Genomic DNA, 21930 nt, shown 5'->3' with positions numbered 1-21930 from the left:
TGAAGCATGAAGGACCAAAGGGTAAGAGTTGCCTAGAAAATGCATTTAAGACCTTGGTGTAAAATGATTTCCATTAGGCTTTGGTGACACCAGTGTCAGAAAACTAGGTTTGGGGACTCCTTCCATGTGATATAACCAAACTGTTATCTCTTGGTTTAATATATTCTTAAAGGAAAAAGTGCACAAGGCTTCAACTTCTAAGTCTTCCCTTATCTGAAGAAGCAGAGCCTATTCAGTCATTTTAAACTGGTTTTCCTACTTTGCCATCTTCATCTACTGTGGCACAAATTTTTCAGCACAAAATGCCTCTGGCTAGCAATAACAACTCTATTTTTAGGACTGGGGACAATGTCAAATGCTTTAGGAGATCAAAACAACCAAAATTGCTAAGGCAAAATTTCCCATTGAAAAACTGGGGGAAAATGAAGGCAATGATGTAGCTTAAAGAGTCTCTAATGCAGCACAAGCCAACAATCCAATCAGTCTCTCTTGCATTGCAACCTCCTATTAGATACTTGAGATAAGATTTTTGCCTTCTGAGCAAATTCATAAGGAAATAAAAAAAATGAGTTTATTAAATAGTCACAGTTATTCAAAATTGTTGAACCATTTGTAAACAATAACTGTGACTGCAGTATAGACAAAAGCCAGAACTTAAGTTATTCCTCATTAGGAAACGCATATTTACACTATATAGGACAGCATTCAAATTAACTCATCTATTTAACTACTTGTCATCCATCACTTCACAGAACAGGAACAGGTTTTTGCTCATGTGCACGGGTAGCACATCTCTCCCAGGGTGACTGCCAGGAGTTGCCAAGGCCAGCAAGACCATAGCCTGTGCTGGATCACAGGACAGGACTCAAAAAAATCCCCATGTGCTTCCTATCCCCCGGGTAATGGCTTTCATGTCTGCATTCAAAGAGGAATGATGAGCCTTCTGCCTTACTCACATTAAATGATCATCCATATTGCTTTCTGTCCCGTAAAGAAAAAAAAGTCAACAAAGGGCGTACCATACTCCTGCAAGACCAATCCTATTACCTGCCCACTGCTTCTTTTCTCAATTCCTTTGCAAAGCATTGTGATGGGTTGACCCTGCCCAGCAGACAAGCTCCATACAGCTTCACTCACTCCCTACCCCACCTGCTACCAGCAGGATGGGAGAAAGCACATGAGCAAAAGCAAGAAAACTCATGGCTAACCGTAAAGACAGTTTAACAGGTGAAGGAAAGAGGGGGAAAAAATTATGCAAAGACAGTCACTCAACACTTCCCACAGGTAGATGGATGCCCAGCAATGGCTGCCTTGGAGGATAACACCCCTCGTCCATCCTCCCTTACACCAGGTTTTATTGCTTGGCATGACACTATATACTATGGAAAATCCCTTTAGCCAGCTCAAGTCAGTGATCCCCCAAAAACCTACAACTTACTGAGGTGGGAGGGAAAGAGAGTGAAAACCTTGGCAATGCTGTTTTAGCCACAAACTCAAAACTCAGCACCGTACAAGCTGCTATGAAGAAAGTTATCTCCATCCCACCCAGATGAGTACAAACACGAAAAGCAGTACAAGGTACTGTACAACCCCACTGCAGCTGACTGGCCAGGCACAGATGTGCTTACAGTAGCTCCATCTCGTTCAGGATGATTTTGTCCAGAGAGCAGTGCTGTATTGCAGACTGCAGAGGTGCAAAGCAGTGACAGTCCATACATGAGTTTCACGGGCAGAGAACCATCAACCTGCTTTCTGTTTTCTGCAAAAGAAGCCTGATTACTACAGACATGCAGCCAAATCCCATTGCTGCTCAGTGACCTGTACCAGTATCTTGCGCAACACTGGTTGCTGTCAGACCTCAAACTCCCTCTAACTGTCCTAAAACAAATCTGGTTTATGAGGGAGAGAATTCCAGGTCACACCTCTACACCTGACAAAGACTATGGATCTGAAACTTAACTAAAGGGTCACATGTCATTGAAAGGTCCCTGACAAGAAAAATGTTCCCTGAATGCTCCTTTCAAAATGCCATGAAGAATTGGATTTGTATCCTGTTGCCTAAACTTAAAAGCGTTTAATCCAGAGAACTGTATGTGAAAATCTGAGCCTAGACATTTCTGCACATGATCGCAGCAGCCATCTGCACAATGTACTCTGTATTTATAAGCTTAGGTTATTTCTGCTCAGGACTTCAAGTGAATGAATACTTGCTTCATAACAGATTCATATTCAGTCATCGTTGCATGACTCTATCTAGTCATCCAAATAACCCCAGGCTTTTTAGGCACGTATTCAACTGCTTAATCTAGCATGAGGGGATGGTTCCTATCAGTAACCAAAGACAGGTCTCAGTCTGGCACCAGCAAATGTACTCTTGTGAGCAGATGGGATGCAGAAAATCTGAAAATCTTTCTGTTCTGCTCCAAAATTCTGCATAAGTTAATATTAAGCTTGCCTTTTTTTTTTTTTTCTTTTTTTCTTTTTTTTTTTCTTTTAAGAGCTACAGTTTTCAAAGATAAACTGGCTTGGGGTTTTCTCCCTTCCTATGAAAGCTGAAGATTCTCCTATAGGAGGTTGAGGATTCAAATGGATCTGTGAAAGTGTGTCTCTTGCCTCTCCCTCTTCTGGCTCACAGGTGAATTTGTAATTCATTATGGCAATTCAATATAAAAGTATTTTTAGCATGGATTTCCATTTAGGAGATTCATACTTCTTAAAGAAAAAAATAGATGAGTAGTCATGAGATTCTCTGATTAAACACTGAGCAAACAAAACACTGACAAATTATTTATAGACATCATGTTCAACTTAAAACACATGAGCCGTATGTTTGAGGTGGGCAACAGAAGATGAACAGCTAAGATCAGCTAAGTAAAACAGTATGTCAGGCAACCTGGGAATTTAAGTAGAAGGAGTTAAGAAGATTTACCCAATTAGATGTAAGTATTTTTTGCCTTGATATCATACTCCATACTTTTCATAATGAGTACATTAAATTAAAAAGTATTCCTAGCAAGGACATAGAACTATTTGAGATAATAAGGCTATGCATTTCAAGCGTCTTCACTTCCATGCATTAACTAATCCCTTCTAAATGTATTCTGAGATAGGAATACTAAGGCTCTGCTATTTCACAAGGACGAGGAGGGAGAGATGAGAAGACTTAAAATCAGAGAAGGCCCAACTAAGATTCTGCTGTAGAGAGTTGGTCAGCTGCAAACAAACCTATGCAACTCTTACTTTTTCTCACCTTGGGACTGAGCTCTCTGGACAGATGGGGAGCGACCAAAAACCAAAAAAGTTCTTCCTAAAGCTGGCCCTAAAGTTCTTCCTAAACTGAGAAATTTGGCTCATGCAGTCTTCCAGATATGCACAATGGACAATAGCAAGAGTAGCAAGAGTGGCAAGACGCACTGGTTCAGCTTCTAAAAGTTGTGATGTCTCCCATTTCATGCTACACTACTGAGTAACTTTGTTATTAATAAGTAACAGCACTATACACCCCATGTCACTGTTGCCAGCGCACAAATGCTTTCCCAAAACTCTGCCCTCCCAGACGTTCAAAACAACACAGAAATATCTGCAGTACACCTGTTTCAATGTATTTAAGAAACTCTAGGGCCACTTCTGCCATAAAGCAGCTGCCTTTGCAGATCACAAAAGAGCTTTCAAAGCACATCATGCACTCAATGGAAAGGTGCAGGCCGAGCTCTGGCTCTAGCAGAGGAGACTCACTCGTGTCACTTCAGCTACCTGTGTGTAACTATTAAGGACTACACTTTTTCTATGAGTCCCTGCTGTTTCCCACCCACACAGGCTGCAAAGTTAAAACACCCTCTCATCAAATTTCACATGGCTAACTTACCAGATACAGAAACGCAGACATGTACACAAAGGCTGAAGACATCTTCAGAAAAACATTTTCTTCTTACCAGTGCTCCAGTATCTGTCTTTTCTAACAAAACTCATTGGGAAACAGCATTTTAAAACTGTTTACATAATACATTTATGTCTGGAAATTCTCATCAGAAACCTATAAAAATACAACCAAATTCTAATACCCTTTGGTTAAACTGGGTCTGATGTGATAGCTGGATATAAAACAAATCACGGCAAGGAAGACATTTTCACTACACAATACGTGAAGTATGTGTGGTTGAGACAATCTTCTCTAACTCTTCCTCCCATGTTCAGTCTTCCCAGAATTATGACTTTAATGAAGAAAAGGATGTTCTTTAATCTGCTCTGACAGACATTGTAAGAACTGCATTCAATAATTTTGGATACTCAAGAACCTGGGAAGAAATGAAAATACTCCACTTGTCAAGATCTGGAAAAATAGACTTGCTATTCTCTGTCAGAAAAAATCATTTCAGTCTGCTAGGTATTGTGGAACAAAAGGGTAAAAAATTAAATTTGCATGTCTAGAAGAACAATGTTCCCAGAAGAATAATTTCCATTTGAAAAAAAAATAGTTTCAGTTTGTTAGAATTGAGATATTCTTAAAATTAATACAGATAATGTATGCTGATAGCTTCAGTGTTCAGGCCTGAATATGATTTTATGAAAAAACAGAAGAACATTACAAATGAGCCAAAAGACTTACAGACACTCATGTATACTACCGCACAGCAGCTATCAGGGACAGATTTTTTCATAACCCCCATTTATGGAAGTACTGAATGTAAAGACTGATGAACTGCAGACACTTTTGCCACTCGTTCTTTCAAGTGCGCCATGTTTTTCCTGTCAGTCCATACTGGTTACATATATTTTTGCTATAATCTATTTTATAAATTGTCCCCTCATCCTTTCTGTTTATTTTGAGATATAATGATATCAAGCACCATATTTCACCAGCACGAATAAGTCTGATATTGTTAATGATTATCTGTGGTATAAGGAAATCAGACTGAGTGACAACTAGAAGAGAAAGTTGGTTGTTCAGGAAACAAGCATTCTAGTAATCAGCACTTCTCAGAACAAACATAACAAATTCATTGCTGTTAGATGGGTATTTGTTACAACACCAATATGTCAAATAACAGTTACACAATTGTGGTCTGTTAAAAGAAAACGAACACCTTATAAGAATCTGGCTGGCAGCAGTGAACCAACAATAAGAGAGTGAAATGACCTGAGAAAAAGGGCAATAACAGAACACCTTCTATCCACTGGGACAGGGCCTAGAAAAATGCGTCAGGCTGCCCTATGGCTTTGTCCAGTCTTTCTCTGTCAGGTGCAGAAACACACCATCTTGTATGTCTGGGCAGGGGAACCCTCTCCAAATACTTTGATGGCTTTTGTGACAGCTGTAAAACTCTGTCTACACATGTCAATGTTGTATCCACATGCACACATTGTTGGGCATGCCATGGATCTTGTTTCACAGATCTGGGATGTGAAAATAACATTTTGGTTACAGTTAAAATGGCCACTTCTCCATCCTATAGCCAGGGCTGTCTTTTGCTTCATGCCTTTACTATACGTTTCATTAGACCAGCCAGGTGTGACAACACACGTTAGCAGGGTTAGGAGGGTTACATGCTCTCCAAAGGGTAAATACGAACACCTTGCAACTATAGGCAGGTCTCCACCAGCGTATGCCAACCTGCTTGTCGCACTGGTGCTGCTGGAGCCTAGAAAAGCTCCAGCTGGGGGTGAGCATTGGAAACCACAGCAGGGATGATGCCAAAGGAGGGTATGTTTACACAAACTTTTGCTCACAAAGAGGAACTTCCATATATTTAATGCTCCCAGCCAAGCTAGAACTATATGACTGTTTTCTGGCACATGGGCAAACACGAGGCAATTACTCTAATGCAGCTTAGAAGCAGAACAATTTTGCCCTTACTTGCAAAAAACTCCTTAAATATAACATGGGGACCCCTTAGATAGTGCTGGGTTGTGTGCTAGCACAGCTATACAACTTCTGAAATAAAGCTGGCATCTCTCCACAACTTTGGGAGAGTGAACAGACATCTGCATGTACCTGAGCATGTGCCCATACCCACCAGTCTTAGAGGGACTCCGGACTTGCAGAAGACCTTAAGCAAGATGTGGTTTTCATCAGCAGATAAAAACTATTTCCACTTCTATTTAAATAATACCTGACTGGCCTGAGGAGTAATTCAGGAGATCATGTATTACACCACAGTTGCTTCCAACCTAATGCTAACCCAGAGCCTAAGCTTATTCGACTTCACTAAACATCTGCTGCTCAAAGAGCTGAGTGACCTCTACATAGAAGTTATGAGGCTCTCACCTCTCAGTCTTGCTTTCTGTAGATAGTTGGAAACGGCAAGGCTTGTTAAGCTTCAGCAGCCAAAATAAAGGCATACATGTTTTGAGATAAAAGCATTAACACTTCCTTCTTGAGGCCTACCGCAGCCTCAGTCCTCATTCCTGATTAACTAGGCTGGAACCAAGGAAGGGTCATTCCGTGATCACTGAGAAATAATGAATCACATCTACCCCTAGAAGACAAAACAACTCACTTCTAGGCACTTTTGAGACCACCGACCTATTTCTGGAATTACCTCCTTAACTAGCATGAAGAGTGAACAGAGGGAGATGAGTTGACCCCTCCTATCTCACACGCAAATGGACTAAAGGATAAAAAACTCCTCACTCAGGACACCAGATTTGTGCATGGCATTAGTGAAGTTCCATCACACCCACCACTAAGAGAGCTATAGAGATCATTGCTGGATCAACGGACCCTTGGAGTGGTGAAATCTTACCTGTCTTCTGATATCTTAATCTATCTCTCTTTTCTCTCTCTCCTTCTAACTTTATTCTGGGCACTCAAGGGTAATATTTTGAGTTTTGTTGTTGAAATCTTGATAAGTTTTAGATATATTTATAACCTTTTGCCAAGCCACTATTGACTGTAATTCCACCAAGTTTTAAGTAAATTCGTGGTTTAACTGAACCTCTCAAGTAATTGTCAGTACTCCTGGTTACTGCAGAGAGTATTCAAAAGTTAACACTGCCCTCACCACACTAAGTGGGACAGGACACAGTCCTGGCTTATTTCTCCAGATGAGCTCATCTGATGAGGCTCCTTCCCACTTTCAAAGGGCCAGCTTGCTTATTGCAAGCAATGCTGTGAGCCCTCTCACCTCTGCAAAGCCTCAAGCACAGCTCCACTGCTCAACAGAACAGAAGAAAGGTTTCCTTCTAGGCAGCTGTGGTGGAGGTGTCCTGGAGCAGGAGGATGTCTGAAAGTTCCCTTGCTCACAGGGACAGAAGACAAACTGAGAGCACGAAGATGAAGTCTGGCATACCTCCCCATTCAAATTTCCACAAAGCTTTAGGATTGGCTCCATTACAGCAAGACAAGGAAGTTTGTGCAGAACAATTAAGGAACAGTCCTAGTCTGCTCTTGTGGTACCAGTACTTTACACCAGTCATTCCATCAGCTTATAACCTGTGTATGTTTCCCTACAACAGGTGAAGATGTTCTCTATGTAGGCAGCTCGGGAGGCCTGTTTCCTATGCCCAGAAGACCAACTCTCTTGCAATGTAGAAAGAATATCAGTCAGTTCATGATGCTTAGCCAAACTGTTAAACCGGGGCAATAAGGTCTCCCCTCACCCTCCTTTTCACCAGGCTAAACAGCCTCAGTTCCCTCACCCACTCCTCATAAGATTTGTGCTCCAGATTCTTCACCAGCTTTGTTGCCCTTCTCTGAACTCACTCCAGCACCCCAATGTCTTTCCTGCAGTGAGGGGCCCAAAACTGAACACAAGATTCAAGTTGGGGCCTCACCAGTGTCAAGGACAGGGGGATGATCACTTGCTGGCCGCGCTATTCCTGATACAAGCCAGGATGCTGTTGGCCTTTTTGGCCACCTGGGCATGCTGCTGGCTCATGTTCAGCCACCTGTCAACCACCAGCCCCAGGTCTTTTTCCACCAGGCAGCTTTCCAGCCACTCTTCCCTGAGTCTGTAGCACTGCCTGGGGTTGTTGTGACACAAGTGCAGGACCCAGCACTTGACCTTCTTGAACCTCATACAACTGGCCTCAGCCCATCAATCCAGCCAGTCCAGATCCCTCTGTAGAGCCTTCCTACCCTCCAGCAGATCAACACTCCCAGCCAACTGGGTGTCATCTGCAAACTTACTAAGGGTGCACTCGATTCCCTTGTCCAAATAACTGATAAAGAGATTAAACAGAACTGGCACCAATACTGAGACCTGGGGAACACCACTCATGACTGGCCTCCAACTGGATTTGACTCCATTCACCACAACTCTTTGGGCCCAGCCATCCAGCCAGTTTTGACCCAGCAAAGACTACACACATCCAAGCCATGAGCTGCCAGATTCTCCAGGAGAATGCTGTGGGAAACAGTGTCAAAGGCTTTACGAAAGTCTAGGTAAGCAACAGAAAATCATACAATCCTTGTCCTGAATTGTTTAGAGTGTACAGGCTGAAACTGTGCAGAGAAAAGGAAAACACAAAAGTGGAATGATGATGTTGGCAAATATACTGTTCTACCACCTATGTTTTAGAAGGAGAAGGCTAGCAAGGAAAGAAAAAGTACAAGATAAGTACTCACGGAATGGAAAGCTAGGAAAGTGCAAGAGCTCAAGGTAGAAAAAAGGTGAAGACAAGGAAGTGTGGAAGGATGTTAAAGTGCCAAGGCTGGGCATGTAGACATACTCCAGGTCAGAAACTGACATACCCGAGGCAGATTTAATATGTAGTTTTGTTACAATTAATGTTGTATGTATGTTATCATTTTAAATTCCATCTCAAAATGCTGTTCCTCAGATTTTTCAATGGGAACGAACAAGGCCTGGTAAAACTACTTTGAATGAATGAGCCTCATGTCAAAAACTGAGGATCTTGAACATGAAGTCCACCCACAGGATACCACATCCTTATGTTGGAATAAACTTACTGAGGCATTTTGTCTTCGGTCTTAATCTGAATCTAAGCATTTAGTTTCTGTGAGCCTTCTATCCCTGAGTACCTCTGAGATCCCAGTGGCCCATGGGAGAGACAGCCCTGGTCAGGAGCTCTACCGGGAGGCGATACCAAAGGCATCCAGGAGACAAGGAGCACCCTGTTGGGCTGAGACAGATTCATGCTGGGATTAGTGGTGACCTCAAACACAAAGTTTGGAAACTAAACATTTCACCTTAGAAACATCAAAACAAAATGTTCTGATACTTCCAAAGGGATTTTTTTTCTGATTTCCCACTAAACTTTAATTTCAGGATGGAAGCAAGTACCAAGATGCCCGAATTTCTAACATAACAAGAATCCCCACTTGGAGAGTTTACTCAGGAGAAATATGGCACAGTTGCACTAGTCTTCAGGAAGAAACACCTCCTTCCTCTCTCTCTCTCCCTCACTCCTCAAATCCCCAGCAAAACCACAGCAACTTAGACTCATCAAGCCAACGAGAATTTTATATTAAATGATTGCACTCAGCCAGCCTGGGCCATTCAGTTCAATTAAGTCAAAGGGACTGCTAGCAGGCTTTGAAACAGGCACGTGTTTAAGAGCTTTGCTGGCCTTGTTGCTGCAGTGAAAAAAAAAAAAAAAAAAAGTTGGAGAGGCATCAATCTGGAATTGAAAATACCATCAATATATCCAAGACTCATAATAGGAATTAATAATTAATTCTGGTCTACAGTGCCTTGCATGAAACTTAACTCAGACCAAAGTAAGAGATACTAGTTCTTTTTCCCTTCATGTTATTTTGTAGCCATGTGAAAACACATTCAATAATCAGAAGAAACAGGGATATCACACATTGTGCTGTGGAAAGGCATGTATCTTAGTAAGGGAACTGAAGAATAACTACAGCACAGCACTGAGTGGACTGACACAGCAAGGATCATACATGGGTAAGGCAACAATTCCTTCAAAACTGTTCTACTTTGTATTATCACTTCTGTGATTTTCAGTATTTTTATTTTGTGCCAAGCCTTTCTGCACAGTGACATTAATATTTTTCGTCCCTTTAAGACTGTGGCTGCAAGCAGCAGCAGTATTTCTTCCTGCCAGCTTCCAGAAAGAAGACACACCCCTAAGCAGTGTAAATCCGCTGTGCCTACCTTGGTAACACTCTCACATGCTTTTCCTCATTCTATAATCTGTGTTCTATTTTAAATTAAGAATGCCCACAATGGCTCTTCTGGGCTTGCTCTAGCTAGCTGGAGTCATCTTGAGGGTAATATGTCATTCAATTGATGACAGTCTGATGATGAACCCATTCAGAAGGTTGGCAAAAACAACCCCTTTAAAATTTGTACCAAGGGATCTGGAGAAAAAAAAATAATTGCAAAGAACAAGTTATGCAGATGCTAGCTGTGTTTTCAAATGTAGATGAAGTTTCTAATACTATGCACATCTCTGAAAAGAGTTTGTGTCTGCTGCAGAGAAGGAACAAGTAATCATCTATACAAATTCAGGAAGGTGTTGGAAGAGAGCGAGCAGACATACATTGATTTTCCTTTCAGACAAGCTGCATATTTTAGCAGCAACATGAGAGATTTCCTCTCTTCCCCATTGTCTTTGTTGCTTTCTCTTTCTCTCTTGCTTCTTCTTCTGATGTTCTCCAATGCAATCCTGCCCGTTGTGTACAGACATTACAAGGAGTACTACAAGAGTCCGCTGTGGCACCAGAAACAGTGTAGGCATGTTAATACAGAAGATAAATTAGCTTGTGTGAAGACCATGGTAAAAACACAGCCAGTACCCAAGCTTGCCCATCTCTGCCTAGTGCTTCAGGCAGAGGTTTAGCAAAGCAGGACTAATTTTTTTCTCTCCATGTCTTAATTCATCTACATGCCACACAGGACCCCAGCTGTTGGGAATAGCAACCATGCAAGCTAGAAAATTTTCTCCCTGATTTCCCCTTGCTTTCCACGTTTTCTCCTCCTGTCTCTCACACAGTCAGGGCTGCCCCCCACAACCGCATGCTACTAGGCTGTGATATGTTTGGCAGGACTCTGCCAGAAGGCTGTGTTATATAGCTGCTGTTACCTCTTTAATCTTCGAACCACATATGAAACATTTGAAGCTAATCTAACTCCAGTGGTGTCAAAGAAGGCTGCAAAATAAACAGTGTTCCTCTCTACTGTCCAGCCACTCCAGACAGACAGACTAGTCTCAGTCAGGGTCCTGAAGGTCAGTACCCACAGTATCTGCAGCTAACCAGCAGTGGAAGGAGGAATTTTAGAAGAAAATTTACAGCTATACAACACAGAGTGTGCTATCATACCTGCAATCATTAGCTGTGCCATCTTCGCAGGAGATCTCCTGGGTGCCATAATATTCACTACCCTATGCCATTTCAACATACTCCAAACATCTTAACCATCTGCTCACACAGAGGTGGTGTCACAACACCCTGGCTGCTTTGATGCATGCTCTACAACAAGGTTCATCCAATGGGGAAAATTAGGGGGAACCATCTTACAAGCTACAAGCAACGGGAAGCCACAATGGCCATCAGCATGCCACAGGATAGCAGCCCACCTTTCCAAGCCTACATAGGGCTGAGAAGTCCAGACACGACCCAAAGCATTTTCTCCTCTTTCTGCAGAAAACTATGGCAGGGTAAGGCAGAAAGCCCCACCACAATCTGACTGTTGCATGACAGGCAAATTCAGGAAAGCAGAAGAAACCACCAGAAAACAGGGTGTCATTTTTGTACCACAGCTGAATGATATAAAGAACTTTCAACAGGAAGTCCAAAGTCACTTTGAGGAGCCCCCAACAATGCTTCATCCTCATGCAAAGAGAAGAAGGCAGCTCTGCCACTATGTATGCCACAAGAACTATAATTATCCTGGTGAGTTTTAATATGCATTATATACAAAACTGTATTTTGATAGACCAAAATAGCTCTCATCCTAATTACAGACATTTGAAGTAGCAGATATTACTCACCCATTTAGAGCACAAGCCTGTGAGCCGCTAGGAACTTTGAAACATGCTTGAACTCCTGCTGTGGGTGGAACCTTTCTTTAACAAGAGAAGACCACACAGAAGTTATGGGATTGATCCAGAATTTACTTGCAAAACCCTGTGGCCTATAATAAGCAAGAGATCAGAACAGATGATCGACAAGGTCCCTTCTGTATGGGAAATCTGGCAGCCACCTAATCTGTGCATTCCTAGATCAGTCTAATAACTGAGTAACTCTGTAACTACCACACACAAGCACCCCATCATCTGAAGTTTCAAAGTAGACATCATACACCCCAACATACTGTCACAATGGTCATTAACATGGAAAGACAAGTTGGAAGTCGCCTGCTTCATCAGCCTAACAGACAGCAACAGACTAAGACCATGACATTTAAACCCCTAAAGAACACACATCCCAGACTACTTATAACTGGCAAACACACCTGGATAAAGCAAGCCATAATTCCACTAGTTGTTGCCTGCTGCCACTCCCCACCTTGTCTCTCTCTCTGCACGATCAGTGGGATCACAGAAGCATTACCTACAGGAGTGGTCAGCTCAAGATCAGCACCTGTTTCCAGCACTCTGCAGTGGCAGGTCTGAAGCCCACAGACACCAGTCATCATCAGTGAAAGTTTTTCTGTTTGTTTCAATGGGCACTGGATGGGCTGTAAATGTCATTGCCAAAACCAGTCTTTTCTAATAGACAAATATTCAGCTGGTTTCATGACTTTGAAACAGCTAGATTACTCTGTACAGAGTTGACGCATTGCTGATCCTGCTTCCTGCACATACTATCAACAGCCCACGTCCGAAGATGAGTGCAACACAGGGTTAAAATTAAGTTTAAAAGTTTATTGACACTGAAAGTTAAACTCCTCTGACATATTCAGGCATTACTACCAAGCAGTTTCATAATCCCTTTTCTCTGTAAAGAGCTGTATGATCCCTGGTTATTGAAAAGAAAAAAAAAAAAAAAAAAAAGAAAGAAAATAAAAAAGGCAAAAGGCTGAATCTCAGAAATTGCATGGGTTTGTCACAAGCTCTGTAACAGAAAAAAAATATGTTTATTGTTTTTTCACCCCCTGTTCCCAGCAAATACTGAAGGTAACTCTGGCTGAAAGAGTCTTTGGCTGGATCACTTTAACTTGGACGTTTTTACTGCTGGTACTGGGTTCTGATTTTTTTTTTTTTTTTATAGTGTTAAAATTAAACCTCAGCTATGCTACAAAAAAAAAAAAAAAAAAAAAGGTATAATTCATCTCTATATAGATAACACCCTCCTCCCAGAGCCAGGCATTTTTATTCGCATGTGTCCGTTCATACTTACTTCGTCTACCAGGACCCTCAGCTGTCCTTCCAAAACACAAACTCAACAGCCAAACGAAAAACAAAATAACAACTACCAGAAGCCGCCAGCGCACAAGCGACCCACGTACCGTGATTTTAGTTCCGCTGGCGCCACAGGACTTCGCTGCCATCAACCCACGCGCGGGCAGACGCTCACGCACAGACTTCCACCTCCTCGCGGGGACGAGACGCGTCCTGTCCCTCTGCCGCTGCGTTCCCTGGCGCGGACCCGGCGTAATTCCACAGACGGGCTGTAAAGCAGCGACGGGGACCGTCGCTGAGGAGCGCTGCCGAAGTTCAGGGGCGCAGCCGGGCTCTTAGAGAAGGCAGTGCCCCCTCGGGGACCCAGCGGCGTGCGTGGGGGCGCGGATGGCCGCCGACCCGCGGGGCCGCAGGGAGACGCGGCAGATCCACAGGCAGCAGCGCAGGGAGCGGCGCTGCCGCGGGCCCACTGGTGCCTCCGGCCACGGACAGGCGGGGACTCCGACCGTCCCCGCGCCGGCCCCCGCTCCCGCTGTTCGCCGCTCGCCCGAGCAGCCGCGCGTTAGCTCACCCGCTCCGCCGCCCAGCCCGGGAGCCGAGCGGGCGGGAGGCTGCACTGCACCGCACCGCACCGCGCCGCCGCCTCTCACAACTCATTGCCCCAACGGCGGAGGCGGCGGCGCGGTGCGGTCCCGCCCCCGCCATGCAGCGCCGCCGCCGCACGGCCCGGCCCGGCTCAGCGGCACCCGCGGGGCGGCAGCGACACCAAGGCCCGGTCCCCAACCGCCCCCGCGGGGACTCCCCTCGCGTGGCTTCCCCCGCGGGCTCGCCCCTTGCCCAGCGGGAAAGGCGTGTGCAAGTCTTGGTGTTAAATACTACGCCGTGACACCCAAGTCTGGATTAAAAAACAAACAGGCAATGAAAAACAACTCGTCAGCTTCTTGTCACAAAGCTAAAACCTCAAAATACCTGTTTCTTGGTAGTCTGAAAGAAGAAGCTTTTCTGAAGCCTGCTGCAACCATGAAGCTCGTGTTGATGACAACGAAAACCTTCAGGTCCTTGAAACTCCGTTGAAGCTGTGTGTAAAATGACAGCTCCAAGTTCCCAAGATAGCAGTCAATAACCTAAAGGAAACATGAAGTCTAATATTTTTGTTTGCTTAATTATACTTCTCCATTTCATGTTCTTTTCAAAGCAACCTTGCTTGCCTTATTCAAAAATGAATGAACATCGCAGAGCTGAGATAGTATCTATTTTGCTCTATTTCTGTACAACGACTGTGTCCTCTTGATACAACTACACATTAAAACACCAAGATATACTTAAATTTTGCTAGAAGGCTAACAACGTGGGGGTTTTGCCTTTGATGTGATTTCCCACCAGTGGAGCAAGAAATCCCGGCTCTCTTTGCACATGGATGCATGTTCACTCCCAGTGACACAGCTACTCTTCCAAATGGCACAGAAAGATGCATACAGGTGCCACCTGTGTATTAAAAGGAGAGGCCCCAACACTGGTTGTTGGAGTCACTTAGTAAATCTTGGCAGAAGGCAGGTGGGTTAAATTAAGCAAAAATTCACATGTTCACTGGAGTGGGAACAGTAATGAAGTCATTTGGCACCCAACCTTGCAAACTGATCTGCAGTGGTAGCCCTTGGCATCATGGAGACCTTCCTGCAATGGGTGTCCCACCGCTTAGAGCAGAAACTTAAATTTGCATTTAGGCCTACACACACACCAAATTGATGTGTATAAATGTGGTTTCTGACCACTTTTTTAAGCATCTGAATTTTGTAGTGATGCTTTTCAAGCAATTGTCTCCAACTAAACAGACTGTTTTGTGAGAAACAAGATCAGTGACACTGGTTACCAGTGAATTGGTGTCCTTCATCCCATAAACTTCCTTCTACTGCAGCAACATGACTCCTTGGCATATTTGCTGTGGTATGCTCTCTGAATGAGAGATGTTAAATGTCATGATCAGTACAGAACTACCCTTCTGCTGCTTGCTTGGGAGTAGCTGGCCAAAATGTGTGGTGGTTTCATTCAGCATGCTTTTCCCCAGCTGGTGGATATGGATGGAGAGATTTCCATGACCTTCCTGGGAGCAGATCTTCAGAAAAATTCTAGGACTATAATACCAGAAAACAAAACAAAACCAACAAAGAAAACAAACAAACAACAGCAAAACAACTTCACCGCCAGCTGGATCACTTTCTTGAACTGGCCTCTGGGTTAAAGGTTCCTGGGAAGGAATCAGAGAAGGGGAGAAGGGAAGTAAAAGTCTTAGACTGATACATGATTAAATGGTCCAAGTCTCATTCCTTCATGAGACAGGCTAAAATTATATAGCCCATAGTAAGGCCCTGAGTTAAAGCTGACAGTTTTATATGCCCTAATCACTGTAGTATCTAGGTACATTCCAGTAATGCATGACAAATAATGTTGTTTCATTTTCTCCCCAGGAGAAGGGAACGTAATTGTATCTCATTGCAGCAAGATTTTTATGTGTGTATGACTGGGGAGGCTTTATTTTGTATAATGTGCATAGAGTTTTGGTCAACGGTATAAACTCCAGAAAGGCAATATAATGAAAAATGTGGAAGGTCCAGAGTGGCCTCAGTCGCTGCAGTTCATTCCACAGTCAAGACAGACACCCGAGACTATCTGTCTCCTGGAGGAACTCATTTTACCGTTTTGTTATCCTGGGGAACTCTCGCCTGAAGATGAAGACCAAGAACTAGACTTTGATCTGAAATCCTATGAGAGTTGAGAGTAGGACACACCATGTTTTTGTTGTTCTTACCATGCCTTTTGTCAAGGCAGCACAAGTCAGTGTTCAGTTGGAGTTCCCTAAATGCTGAAGCTTTCCTGTTCAGATGTATCTCACAACTCCAGTCCTGCCCTGCAAGAACTCACATTTGGATATTCAAGGTTCAGCAGCTTCACCAGAATGGGACGGAGCCTTGCCAGCAGGACGTGATAGAAAACAGACATTGTATTGGTGCAGTATAGCGCAAAGCTGACTGGAGAGTCGTGCCTCTGTACAAAAAATTGAGCTGTGATCTTGCAAACACTTGCAAGTGTGGCTTTGTTTACTTCCACATGTTGCTGCAGTTGTAGTTAATTCAGATGGCCATGTGATTAAAGATGGATGCGTGTGTAAGGCTGAAATAAGAGTTTAATACTTTCAGAACTGGCTAAGCCTACATGCAGATTTTTTTTGCTATTTTGGTGAGTTAGATGCTAATAAGAGAGATAAAAAATACAATATAAATGGGAACTCTATGGAAAGACCTTTCTTTAAAGAGCTAGGAGGGAATCTGAGATTATGTATCCAAGGCCAGTGTGGATGGAAAAACACTGTGCTAGGAGTGCTATGCTTGAAGAAATGAGACAATCCCTTCTACGTACTGTGTGTAATTTAGAGACACGAATAAAGAGTCAGGGAAGTAGAACATATAAACAAGTAAGCCTGATGGGTATTTTTATTTATAGCTACTGGGAGAATACAGGACATCATTTTTTAATTGATCAGAAACAGGAAATAAGTTCATCTTGGATTCAAGCTCTTTTTATGTTACAGATATAGTACACCATGGAGCTTTTGCACTCCTTACAATGTTCACTGTCAAAAGAGTAAATTGTCACTTTTTAACAAAGCTGCATATGCCTCCATAAATGTATATTCAGTACAGGCATATGCCTTCTCATTTTGTGGTTATACTTCAACACATTTGATTTGAGAGATGGATGTGCTGGAAGCCTGTGGCATTTATTATATTCAGAAAAGAGAAAAAACCCTCACATTTACAAATGATACATCCTCTCTTGTTTTTGGAAAATTAAGATGGCAGACCTGCTAGTCATATTAAGTCACACAAGCACTTGTTCAGTCTCCCCACACATCAAAGCAAATTGAAAGTAGTTAACTGAGGTAAAATCCTGGTCCTATTGAGGTCAATGAATTATTTTGCCTATAGGATCACAAACTAATATGACTAGGACTGAAAATGGAAGATGATGCTGAAACATGTCTCTTTCTGATCTGCTACTTAGAAGATGAGAACTCTTAGTGTGAAGACAGTCATTGAGTGCCTAATTATTCCACTGAGCAGAGCTGCTGGCTTTGGAAGAGAAGGTGGCCTCCTGGAATTTTTACTTCAGTAATTTGTATTCCTCAGAGAAGGTAACAGAGAAGGGAATAATGTCTTCAGCAACCTTGACACAACCTAATTTTGCAACAAGAAACCTGCAGTAGCACCTACAGTCCAAAATTAACCAGGAGCCTGGTACTTCTATCTATAAACAATTATAGTACAGCTCCTTCTTTGAGGTGTGCCACGGACGATCCACGTTTAACTGTTTCTGCTTCCTATATTTGTGTTCAAACTGATGAGGACACAGCTTTCTCTCCCTTAAAACAGTAGAACAGTAACATCTTCTCAGATACTGCTGGAAGGCTTTGACAGTATATCCCATCTTTTAGCTTTGGAAGGACAGGGTGGTGTTTGGAGAGAAGTGGCTGGCAGTGATCTTTCCATACCATAGGACAGTCACCCTGGAGTCCCAGCCTGTGGCTTGTACATGGGTCTACAATGACCTTTCTCACACACCTGAATCTGCTGCTTGTGTTGACAAGGAAAGTAGAATTGAGGCATGCACAACGCAGGGTTGTGTTTGATTTTACACCAGAAGAAAAGTTGAAAGAAGCAGCCACCCCTTCTCTGTCCACTATATGAATATGCAGCTAGTCAGAACTAATGGAAGACCTCCATCTCCCTGATAACAGACTAGACCATAGACAAAAGCTATTATAAAGATCCTGTTATCATCCACTTTACAAATTATAGGGGAGGGGAAAAATCTGGCATTTGCTACAGAAGAAAGCCTCCACAGTCTGAATGAATAAAGAACAAGGGATTAATCATCTCCTATATGATTAACAAGTTTGCTTTTAGCTTCCGTTTTTTTCTTCCCAAAAGAGACCTTATTAAAAATAAAACAAAGCAAAATTGCTCTCTGATGGCTATTCCATCCTCTGTCAGTGATGCATATTGGGAAATGGGGCAAGTCCACGTGACCTCTGTCGTTCATATCTTTGAGGTAATAATGTTATATTTTAGAAAAGCACTTGAACTATGGTTGAAGAGTGCTGTATACCAGTTCTCCTATTACAAAAACCTCAGCTATGAAAAACCTGGGCCTTCTGAAACTCTCATATTATAGAACGAAAACAAATGGTGCTTGCTGATACAGAGGTAATTCAGACCTATTATTTAACAGTAACTTATGGTACACTTTTAAGTTTGACTGTAGAATTCTGAACTGCAGAAAGTAAAGAAGTTTTCATCCCTGTGGTACTTTTCTTCTGCCAATAGTGATGAAAAGCACCGTGGATAGTGCAAAGCTATGCTGCAACATACATACAATTGTATGATTCAAGAATTGGTATTTCAAGTTTTACCTTTTTTTTTTTTCTCATTTTGGGGAAAGTGTCATACTTAACGCGTTGCTGCGTTACTCAAGTTCAGTCACTTACTCCTGAGAAGCTTGGGGTTTTTTTAACAATCTTCTCAACTTACTCTTCCTCTACAATGTGACGGAACACATCAGCATAAAGCATCAGGCTCTAAAGGTAAAGTAAGGCTAAGAGAAGAATAAACTGGTCACCTGAAGGCAGGATGAGTGTTTTCCTTTAGAAGCAATAATTGATTGCAATTTCAGTTTGGGATCAGTTAGAGAATTGCTTATGAAAAGCCTTAAACAGGTTTAGCAAGATTATTAACTTTCTACACTTCTCTCCAGTTCTTGCAAATCTGCTAAGCTCATCCTTATTGATGCCACTCTCTTTTCAGACCTCTTGAGAAGGGTGAAGTGCCATGAAACTGAAGTTTCTGAAGTCTTATAAATTTCAGAGTATAGCTAGATTATGTGGCTGAACATACCTAAAGCTCTCTGCTATAAAAAAAGCACAGCTCTCACTTTTGGGAACTCTTGGTTACTTTAAAATCCCTTGCTGACTGGACTCAAGATGCTGAACTGGAAGAAAGTCTTAATTTCCCACCCCATCTTGCCCCACTCAGGGGGTGACAAGGGAGATGAATCTTTATAATCCCCTGAAAAGGGCTATCCCTGCTCAGCATGGCTGCAGAGGTGGCGGCATCACTACAGTGAGACAGAGGAACAATATTAAACAATTTATTGGTTTTTCTAATGACAAACAGCAGTCAAGAAACTGTGGATAAACATGTCAATGGCACAGGTGTGGTTTCCTTATCAACTGCTTTAAGGTAAAAACACGCAACATCTGATAAAAAGGAGTAAAATATATTAAAATTGAGGGGAAAAACAGAGAAAAAGGGGAGGAGAAGGAGGAAGAAATGGACTGATAATGTAGAGGTTTCACCACCCTTGGATCCAGTGCTGTTGTCCTGAGTTGTGGTCTTGATCTGTAGGTGGTGGGTTGACACCGTAAGTGTGCGTACTCACCTTTACGTAGTCTGGTCAACTGTCTTGTGCCTGCCAGCGGTGTGTTCTAGAAGGTTTGGGTGTTCTGGAAGATTTGGGGGTGGGATCTGCAGCACATACTCCCTTCCAGCAAGTTGACCACAGTTTTACTTGTCAATAACTACCTGCATGCCCAAGATGATGTCCCACCCACAAGAGGGAAGTAGAGGAAAATAGTCGGCTGCTCTGCCTCTGCAGGGTTCCATCCTTCTCTGTCTCCAGGTTCCTTGCAATGTTTCCTGCCTGAGTTGTTTGAGACAAGATAGGGCAAACTCCTTGATGGTCTTAGACATCTGTCAAGTGTCCCTGTTAAAATTTCTAGTGATGAGAGAAGACTGATTGCCACCGTGGTATAAAGAACAGAAATGTAGCAGGTAGGGATTTGCTTCTGTGCTAAAGGATTCATTAAGTAGATTAAAAATACCAATAATTTTCTCCAGTGCTTATTACAGACTCTTAAATATAAAACAGTTTACTTTTCCTTATTCTTTCTCCTCCTCTTGAAAATATATTTAACAGGTCTTCTGCATCATTGGAAATAATGCACCAAGACAACTGCAGTAGCCCTTGATAAAACTGTATTCTTGCCACATGATAAATTGATTTGCAGTTGTGTCGCAGATAGAACTGAAATGTGATTCCTGTCAGTGTAGCAACTGGACTCAATTACCACAGAACTCTAGTCCGTAAGACCAAACATTGTTCATATAATATCAAGGAAGTTTGCTTTCTCTCTTCACTGGATTTGTAATGACGGAGAACTATGCCACAAGCATGCCTAATCAGGACAATAAACCATATATAAGCACAGATTTTTTTAAAGAACATAATTGGAGTCTAAGGGAGAAGTCAGATATCTTAGGCCAGGAAAATTTTAAAGATACTCTTAGGGTTTCATACTTTAATTTTATTAATTTATTAGCATTCAGAGAGACATATTTGGAGACATTAAATGCTGTTTTCACTACAGATTTAGTTCTTTTGGCTCAATTATAGTTCACTCTATTTTTATTTTTTCTTGTGGCTGGGAGTAACTCAGGTACTAAGGAGCTGAAAGCTTGCTGTAGTGGATAAAATAGATTTAAGTGAAACATATGTTCATCCCATTAGAAGAAACATAAAGTATTCATGTGTTAGTGACAGTTGGCCACCAAAGCTGGTCTATCACTCCCCTTCCTCAGCTGGACAAGGGAGAGAAAATGTATCAAAAGGCTTGTGGGCTGAGATCAGGACAAAGATCACACACTCACCAATTAGCATCACCAGCAAAACAGACTTGACTTGGGAAAATTAGGTTAACTTAATATTGATCAAATCAGGGTAGGATAATGAGACATAGAACCCAAATCTTAAAAACACCTTTCCCCCCACCCCTCCCTTCTTCCCAGGCTTAACCTTACTCCCAATTTTCTCCACGTCCTCCCCCCACAAGCAGCACAGGGGGACAAGGAATTGGGGTTTGAGTCAGTTAATCCCATGTTTCTGCAACTTCTTCTTCCTCAGAGGGAGGACTCATCACACTTTTCCCTTGCTCCACTGTGTAGTCCTTCCCAGGAGAGAGTTCTCCACACGACTTCTCCAAATGTGAGTCCTTCCCACAGGCTGCAGTTCTTCACAAACTGTTTCAGCGTGGGTCCCTTCTGAACAGGTTGCTCCAGCCTGGGCCCATCACAGGGTCACAAGTCCTGCCAGGAGCCTGCTCCAGCTCCAGGGGCTCCTTTGGGCATCCACCTGCACTGGTGTGGGGTCCTCCCTGGGCTGCAGATGGATTTCTGCTCCACTGTGGACCTCCATGGGCTGCAGGGGAACAGCCGGCCTCACCATGGCCTGCACCACGGGCTGCAGGGGAATCTCTGCTCTGGTGCCTGGAACACCTCCTGCCCTCTGTCTTCGGTTGCCTTGGTGTCTGCAGAGCTGTCTCTCTCACATATTCTCACTCCTCTCCTCCAGCTGCTGCGGCACAGGAGTTGGTTTTTCTTTTCTCCTTCTTCAATATGTTATCACAGCCTTGGCCAGTGGTGGGTCCATCTCAGAGCTGGCTGACATCAGCTCTGTCAGATACAGGGGAAGCTTCTAGCAGCTTCTCACAGAAGTCTCCCCTGTCTCTCCAGCTACCAAAACCTTGCCACACAAACCCAATACAAACACATT

This window comes from Nesoenas mayeri, assembly GCF_963082525.1.
Source record: "Nesoenas mayeri genome assembly, chromosome: Z".
NCBI classification, from domain to species: domain Eukaryota; kingdom Metazoa; phylum Chordata; class Aves; order Columbiformes; family Columbidae; genus Nesoenas; species Nesoenas mayeri.
Note: the sequence above shows the minus strand (reverse complement) of the source record.